The sequence below is a fragment of the Larus michahellis genome, chromosome 3 (assembly GCF_964199755.1).
Source record: "Larus michahellis chromosome 3, bLarMic1.1, whole genome shotgun sequence".
Classification (NCBI taxonomy): Eukaryota; Metazoa; Chordata; class Aves; order Charadriiformes; family Laridae; genus Larus; species Larus michahellis.
This window is the reverse complement of record NC_133898.1, coordinates 22,305,209-22,314,161: the sequence shown is the minus strand read 5'-3', so window position 1 is coordinate 22,314,161 and position 8,953 is coordinate 22,305,209. Positions and strand designations below refer to the sequence as shown.

General features: G+C 42.6%; 1 long non-coding RNA gene across 2 annotated transcripts in view; it reads right to left on the bottom strand.

Annotated features, from left to right (window-relative positions):
* Window positions 1-5,980: 5,980 nt before the first annotated feature.
* LOC141740410 (uncharacterized) overlaps window positions 5,981-8,953 on the bottom strand; it is a 151,313-nt gene continuing 148,340 nt past the window's right edge. For both annotated transcript variants that reach the window (XR_012586022.1, XR_012586024.1), the window contains one exon: window positions 5,981-6,830. This is a non-coding gene — a long non-coding RNA (uncharacterized LOC141740410). The remainder of the gene's footprint in view (window positions 6,831-8,953) is intronic.

Sequence of the window (8,953 nt, the reverse complement as noted above, 5' to 3'; positions counted from 1 at the left end):
TCAATGCAGTAATTGAAACAGCAAGAAGAACTGGAGGTTATTTTGTCAGCAATAGCTTTCTTTATGAGACTGAACAGTGATGCCTTAAAATGGGATGTATCCAGGGAAAGCAAGCTTCCTGAAAATGTTGTAGCCATTACTTTAAAATAATATTATTTAGCCTTCATGCTCTATCCCTTGTGGGTTTTCAATTCCCTAGCAAACTTTCTTTCCAACATGTCTTTGATCCTGGTCTCAAAGACCTGACACTTTCATTTTGTAAAGACTGGATATACAATGGACTAGTCAAGAATAAGGGCCAGATGCCCCAAACTGGTGCAAATTGGTACTGTTCCATTGCCCTCCACACAGATTTACAGAAGACAAGGATCTAGCTGAAAGCCTTCCAAAGTCTTGGCTGCTTTGCTTTGCTATTTTGTGTAAACATTTACCTCAATTTTAGTCTTACTTCCTAAGGAAATGGAGTTTATGCAATCGTGTTCTCTGTGTGTGTGTACGCACATGCGTGTGTGAGTGTATGAGTGAGCAGTTGTTTGCCCTTTCCCTCAGTTCCTTTTGAACCTGGCGGTTCAGCTCAATCAAACTGGAGAGGGCAGGAGGTTTAAAAGAGACAAAATTCCTGCAGACACCACGCTAGCGTTCTTATTGAGGAAAAGGCTAATGAGCCGAGTCCTTCTAGCCTTCAGAAAATTTGCACTGTCAAGGACTTCGTAGACCTGACACCATCAGTTCTGTCCCTCTTGGAGCCACTTGCTGACCCAGGTGGGTTTCCCACATCAATATTTGAGCATCCAAAGCTCAGACTAACCCTGTTTAACTGGACCGGTGTTTCTGAAGAGGTTGTTTAGTCTGGTTTTCTCTATTTGCTTCAGAACATAGGTATGCTAATTATCTCATCTGGTTGAAATCCTTAATCCTCACCTGGTATAATAAGCTTAGCACCACTACTGAAGTTGCTCCCTTTCTTCCAGCTGTTGAGCAAAACAAAATCAGGCACAGCATTTCCCATGGTTTTGTATTCAGTTGCGCTCATTTTGTTCTGCTCTTGCCAAGGGTCTCAGACAGAGAGATCAGAGGGTGAATGGGAAATTATAGATGCTAATTCACAAACAACCTCATAAAACTATCCTTATTAGTCCTGTAAAAAAAGTAACAAAATAAAATGATAACTGCTTCACTGCTAAATCTTTGTGATAAATGAAGTGATCCTCGTGGGGGGTTATAAGGAGGTAGCAGGCTTCATTGCTTAATGGAGTGATGTATTTAGCAAGAGTGAAAGAGAACTGCAAAGAAAATTATGTGAGAAAAACATCTTACCATTTGCCAAACCAGCTAAATAAATAAATTATCTTCTTTGTGGCTGGCAAAAAAAACATACCACACCAAACAAACAAAAAAGGAGCTGTTAGTTAAGCTTTGTTTGATAAATATGGGACAGGGAAGTTATGACAAAAGACAAAAATGGAAATCTAAGATATACTTTGAATAAAATATGATCTGGAACTGAACAGTAATCTGGTATGCAAATGATGTATTTATGAGATTCAAAAAGTGATTTTTTTTTGCATTGAAAACAGAAAAGCAGGTGGTGTTCTTCAGCAAACTTTTTTACTTACTTCATAAGATAGTTTATGTGAAGAAAACACTGAGAGCACCCTGACCCACGGCAGTACAACAGGCTCTTTTCCTGTGTGCGAGGTAGGTCCTTTCTGTATGAAGCAGCAGGTAATGACAAATGAAACCAATGATACTTTGCTGAATTGGAAATCAGTGTCTTATGGGAACAAGCTCATGATCGCATGTATTTTTTTAACCTATGGACACCATTAAGTTAAGACTGAAGCACAAATTTGTCTACTTCTGGTGACTGCCTGATAAGGAAATAGGTGGACGGTGGCCAGCTAGCCAGACTGAGATCCCCTCTATTGTACTTACCCCTCTATTGATTTAAGCAAAATGTGAACAGATCTTTCTCTTGCATAGCAAGACTTGCTGACTGCTCATGGTGACCTCATCCATGTGTAGTTATTTTGGCAGACAGTTAAAACTTTTTAAAGGGCCAACAAGAATAGTTTTATGAGGCTGTTTGTGAATTAGTATCATTCTTTTGCCCTTTGCCCTCTGGTCTCCTATTTAGTTTGGGCCCCTTGTCAAGTGTTGGACAAAAGGAGCTCAAGTCAGCATAAAACCCTGGGAAGTGCTGTGCCTGCCTTTGCTCCTTGCTAGAGCTGTAGGTCTTCTGCTGGTTAATTGGTACAGCTTCATGGATGGAGCTATGCCTGCTGATATCAGACGAGGATGTAGCCCTTCAAAGTACGATGCTAGTTTGTGAGTACTAATTGTCCCATATCTTTTGACATGAACATGGACACAGAGAAAAAACCATGCAATCTGTACTGAGATGTGTCAGGTAAACTTTGACTGAACTACTCTTTCTGTCCATAGGTACTCAATACTTTTATAGAAGTTTCATCATTCTCACGTTACAGAGAGGGAAATTGAGACAGAGGGAGCTGAAATGACTTGTTTGGCCTGATCTGTATGTGTGCAGTTCCTGTTTCAGAAAGAACAAAAAAAGTTTCAAAATAAAAATGAATGCAAACAAGTTGCAGAGCAGTTATCCTCTATCTTTTTTAAAGTAAAGAAAAGCAGGGGGCAAGTGTAGTGCTTTGGCATCAGAGCTTCCTTGACAGCTGGACACAGTTAGGACCTTCATGAGGAAGGCACAGCTGATGCAGGTGTTTGCCTCACACAAGCTGGGCGCTGAGAAACCCCAGGTCACTTCTTTATTTTGCTCTGGATTTTCTGAGTAACTTTCAGGACCTCTTTTGGGCCAGCTGCTCAAACATGGTTTGACATTAAGGGTCTTCGCACCAAAATACTCGAGGATGTGAGTTTTTCACACCTCTGAACCTCAGCTCCCCTTGGGTGTAATGGATGTAGTTACATGGCCGTACCTCACAAGACATGTCATGAGTTCAAATATGTTAAAATATATTTTTTAGCTTAGATTTGAGACCTACAAGGAATCTCAACTTGATAAGAAATTTGCAGAAGTGAAGGCACAAATTGCCACAGTTAGCCAACCACGGTGGGGTATCTAACAGTCTTTCATTAGCAAATATCTAAATGCACACTAACAATGCAGGGTTCCTTTGATGTGACTAAGCCCCCTAGGAAAAAAATAAGAATATTTCTCAAGATTATCCAAATTGCTTGGACCAGCAAAAGTGAATTTTAACCTGTTAAAGTTTGATGAACAAGCTTTCTTGCAAAATGCCCAATGCTCCCAGGAAGAGGAAGCAAACAGACTTTCCTGATGTGGCGGTGGTCCTTGCAAAGCAAGCCAAATGTCATAGCAAAATGGATAGCTTGCATAGCAAAATATGTTGCATAGCAAAATGGACTCAATTCTGCAGCAAAACTCCTAGATTCTCTGAAGGGTCTACTTAGATGAGAAAAGACAGGGCTTGAGTGAGTTAAAAATACACTGAAGAATGCAATCAGTGCAATGTTATTCATTTTGATATTAAATGGGATTTATTTGACAGTAACACCATATGCTCAGTGGTGCTGTCCACAAGATGACAATTCCATTTTGCAACAACTGTTGAAGTTCAAAAATTGTTTTCATTCGGCTTTGGAATAAAAACAAAAAAGCCTTTCAGTTCTTTAAGGAATGGAATTGGATTGAAATGGCTGATTTCAGATAAAAAACTCAGGCTTTTCTTTTGTGAGGCCTTTTTGCTTCTAACGGGTTCCTTGGTCACCCAACGGGCAGGGCTTTGGGAGAAGGCAGGAAGACTGGGACACGGATAATCTGAAACTTTTCGGAGGTCCCGATGCTATTCAATAGCATTGCTTGATGAAGTGTCAACCTGCTGAAAACATTTCCATCAGCACTACTAGTCAATTCTTGATACTACTAGGATTTTTTTGGTATTGATTAGGCATGATAGTAGTACGCAAGCTTTTTCAAGGATGAGACCGGAGCCTTTTTCTGATGGGCAAAAGAGAAGCTGAAGATTTTGGCAACAGAAGAGCTTTGGAAGCAGCTGAAGTGAACACGGCAAAAATTGGGTGCTATTACTAACATGTCTCACAATGTCAGCGTTCAAAAGCATCAGGGTAGTTTTAAAATTCATTGGATTAGAGGGATGCAGTCTTTTACTCTCTTTGCCAGAGGTTTTCTTTCACATTGATTGTAGGCTAAGAAACGTAGGCACAAAAATATGCAAATACCAAAAAATACACAAACACCATTTTTCCAGTTGTGGAAAAATGTTTTCTTTCTCAAAGACGTTTGAAAACCTGGGTTTTTATCCAAAATACCTCCAACCTTGAAAACCTCGGTGGGCGGGGAGGGGGGAGAAAAGTTTCGATTAGGAAATGCTGCTATGACACCTTGTGGGGATTAGTTGCCTCAGGTACCCGTTTGTGTGAATGGCCTTTAGACCCATTCCCTGACAGCTGACTGACGTCGGCACTGACATTGTCTGTCTTATATGCTCCTAAGCTGCACACCTTTCCTCTCTTGAAGGAAGGATGTCATGGTGCATCACGGCAGTCCTCCCTGAGGTGCATCTTGTGAGCTAGTGTTTAGCTGGGGAGTCTAAATCCTTGAGAAGAATGAGACAGCCAGATTTCTATTTCTGTGAGGCACCGTGGTAGCATTTCTGAATTGAATCGTTGCTGTTTTCGGCCGAAACTTTTTGGTTTTGAGGATTTTTCAGCTCTTCAATGAAAAGTTAAAAAATTTGGCAGAAAGTGCGCATTGTGACAAAAAAAATTGTTAACATACAATCTTCTATTGAAAAAAAAGTTTGACAGGAATGTTGTTTTTTTTAACCAGCTCTAACAAAAGGGCTATAAACACATCCTTAGAGCACTGCAAATAATTAGACATCAGAATTAAGGGAGTTTTCTAGTTTTGGTAGAAGTTACATGTCACCAATGAGACTTCAGCTCTTTGGGCTCTCAGTGCTGTTCTTTGTCTGCAGGATCGTGCTCTTCCCCACCTCCCTGCTGCACTGACATTGCACGTAGTCAGACACAGAGCGCCCTGTTTTCCAGTGTACACACATGCACATGCGCTGACAAGTTTATAACCAGACCAGTTTGACACTCTCGGCTCTAGCTGTCTCAAAATCGGGCACATATGGTTAATAGGAGGCAGCACCAGTGGAGGAGCTGGGTTTCCTTTGAACTGGCAGGTGACAGGAGCAGAAGTATTTGGCAAAAAAGACCCTTCTGGTGGTCTTGTGTGTGCGCGTGGGTATGTGCATGTGCGTGTGTGTTGCTACTGTTTTGAGTTTCTCAGCAGAGCACATAGACAGAGGAAGACGACTGTACGGCCACCACACTGTGCTCCTTCCCAACATGGAGCTGGGATGATGCCTGGCCCAAGGGCACTAGACAGAGTACACTGTCACCAGCACCCAGGGCAGCCCAGCCCTTGCAGGTGCGGAGAAGGTGTGAAAACTCAGTTTGGCTGGTGGAGAATGTGTGTGCGTGTGTCCCCGCACTGCCTAATAAATATGTTCATCCAATTAAGAGGAACAATGATTCATTAACAAAACAGGTACTAAAAAAATACTCATTTAAGACAATCACTGCTACTTCCTCAGCTTTTCACTTCATTGCTGCTTATGTGAGTAAAAACAACAAACTAAATGGAGACCTTATGGGCACCAGGGACCAATTAATGCCACGTGACTTCCTCCCAGGCTTCCATGAAAATAACTGTATTATAATGGTCTGTGATATTAATATCGGCTTTGGGAAAGTTAGGCAGCAGCTCCATAGGGAAGGATGTAGCATGAGCAAGCACTCTGGAATGTGCAGTATTTGACAGAAGAGAAGTGGTGTGTCTCTATAAGTTGCATCTTTTCTTGCTTATTGAAACAGAAAAGTCAGCTGGGAAAATACAAATGCCTGGGGAAATCTAAGAAGTTTTTTATAAAGGGATAGCTTTCCAGTATCTGTTTGAATAAATTTCAGAGCCTCTCTGCTTTTAATACAACAATTATCAATTCACAGATTAAGTCTAAGAATTACATTCACAAGTGAGTTTGGGATCCTCAATTTATACAGCCTCAAAGTTCACTTTTCAGGTTTTATTCCTCACATCTTAGATAATTTTGAGGATTTGCGTTTAATCTCATGGCTATGTGGAACCTAACCAGACTTTTGCTGCACAGTATGTGGCTCAGGGCTGTGAAGAAGCAGCGCCATGGCAGATATAACTGCTGCCTAAAGTCCCTACGGCTGACAAAGCTATATGGGGATTGCTTCATAAGAAGAAGAATTTATTTTGCTTCTTAGGCTGGCCTGGCTTCTTTGAAACACAGTTCTGCTATTTCAAACTGCATCTGCACTGAGACACGAAGAGATTGCTCTCCTTACACTGGTGATGTACAGATAATGCAGAAAAGCCCTAGGCAAGTCCTATGGGTGCCAGCGGAGCTGCTCTGAGGTAAAAGTAGCAATCTCCCCATCCCGGCCTGCCCCTGGGACCCCACACTTCCTCCCATATTTACACCCTGCCATAATTACTAGGCACCATGCCCGTGCACTTGTACCGCAGTGACACCACGGGCCATAGCTTTCTCATGCTGGACTCCTCTTGGGGTGGAGAGACGCACACAGACCCGCCGCCCCAACCCCAAGGCTGGGCAGTTAAAAGGCAAACACATCGAGTAAGGCCCACCAGCAAACCAGGAAAGCACCACGTAGCAGTGAGATGGATGATCCAGCAGGAAACGCAGCAGCCACAGCAGCCCAGGTGATTGCAGCCATCCAGCCCACATCTCCCCTGCTGAGCCACGTACCTGAGTGTAAAGGACACATAAAATGGTTTAATGTGCGTGCCAAGGCACCAAGTGGAATGAGTACAAGGAAAGCAAGCCAGAGGAGGGCATAGTTTAACGTCTGTCACGATGACTTTGGCCTCGGTTTCTGCATCCCCACAGTAGGAACATTAACTCCAAAGATGCATGTTAGTAAGCAAGAGCAGACAGTCTAATAACTGAGCATGAAGTGGGTTAACTGAAAAAATAGATCTAAATAGCATCACATTTGGAGGAGTGATTTGGGTTAGAGGTTCAGTTCAGCTCAGCATTGGAAAGTTCAGATACTGGTTAAACTTCGGATAAACTTTTGACCCCTTTTTCTTGTAGAAATCAGACTAGAATCACACAAACACAGACTCTCTCATGAGCTTTCCAATACTGCTTGTTTTTGACTGAGCCAGTAATAGAAGAACAGATTTCCTCATGATACTCCTGTATTTCTGCTTTCAAACTCACCCAGTTTTTCTTTTCTTTTCCAAACCTGAAAAGTTTTTCATTCTATTCCATATAAGGTTTGGATGATAGCTGAGGGCAGGTCCAACTCTATCCTGACTGATTTTCACATCTCTGGGGATAACTGTCATCTTTGCTGGCCTTTTTCCCATGCAGTGTTAAATATTTTCATTAACGACTGGAGAATTAGTCAGTCCAAAGACACAGAGATTGTATTTTCCAAACATCAACTGTTCTTCTCCTCCTGACCAGAAATGCATGGCCCTGGTGACCCTCACCCTGTGCAGCTCTGCACTAGCTGACCCTCTAATTTTTTTATTCTCTCTCTCCTGATCTTCTTAATTTGGAGACTGCCAGCTAGCTTCGCTGCCTTTTTATGCCTTCTGCTCCTTCCTCTGTGGCCCTGAGTCCTCTCTCCTCATGACTCATGAATAGCAGCTCCCACCAGTTATATGTGCTCCCCCCTCCCATTGCTAGCTAAAAAGGGGAAGAAGGAAATATCTTCTGAAAATATCAGCACTTTCTTCAAGCCCACTCAGATCAACTGTTTGCTGATTCCTATCCTGTAGCCTGTGACCTCAGCAGCGCAGGAGTTTTAGTTCTGTTTTCTTCATTGGTCTGATTGCATTGTCAGCACTTAAAATAAATAGGAATTAATAACAGTAAAATTAATCAACACTTGGGAGCGTAACCACCCTTAGGATTGATGGAATCAACTGGTAGGTGATAATTAGAACCAGCCAGAAGCTTTTTCCCAAAACTTAAATGTAAATTTCCTCCATGTTAGAAACCACACATTAAAACACCCTCCCACAGCATGCAACTTTCCTTGTTCTTTTTTGTATTCTCACAGTTTGGCAGGTCCTGTACTGGCCACAAAAACAAACAAGAGTATCCAACCCTCACCAAATATTGCTTTCACATATTTCTGGCTCATCCAAACTTAGAAAGCACCAGAAATACAACTGAGCCTGAACTTCGGAAATTCTCAAGCCTGTTTTTCAGGCCCAAGAGGTGGAGGAAACATATCTGATCTCTTGGATTCTTTTTCCAAATGGATGTTTCTGTGGTTTCCCTGCCAGCGAGTGCTGCTGTGACTGGGTCTGCGTGCAGACGCGCCCCTTGCCTGCCTGGGTGGGGAATTCAGAGTCAGTGCTCAGCTGGGGGAACCAAGCCCAGCACTATGCTGTGCACCCATCCCTGCAGCCAGAGGCCAAATTCATCTGCATTGTAGCAGTATTAATAGTTATTTAATGATTTCCATTGCATCCAAGCTGTGTTTGCCTTCGGAGTGGCCCAAGTTATTCAACTGCACAAAGGACCAGATTTATCTAAGGGGATTCCCTCAATGGAGGTCAGGCGTAATGACAAGAAATGGCTTTGACTTTGTGCTTCCTAGTCATTTTCTTTCCCTTCTTCTTCCCCTCTTTAGAATCCAAAGGGCAAGGCTCTGTGCTGCTGCTGTTGACTGGAGCGAGGAGCAAGTCCAGGTCCTGCAGGCAGGAGCACGATGTGAGCACCCCAGCTCAGGAAACAAGTGTAGCAACTTTGCAGTTGTGCTGGGAACAACATCTTCAGAATGACTCGGTGTTGTGGCTTTGATGATTTCTTCAGACACCGTAAGTAGACTGACAAATTGACTTTCAAGT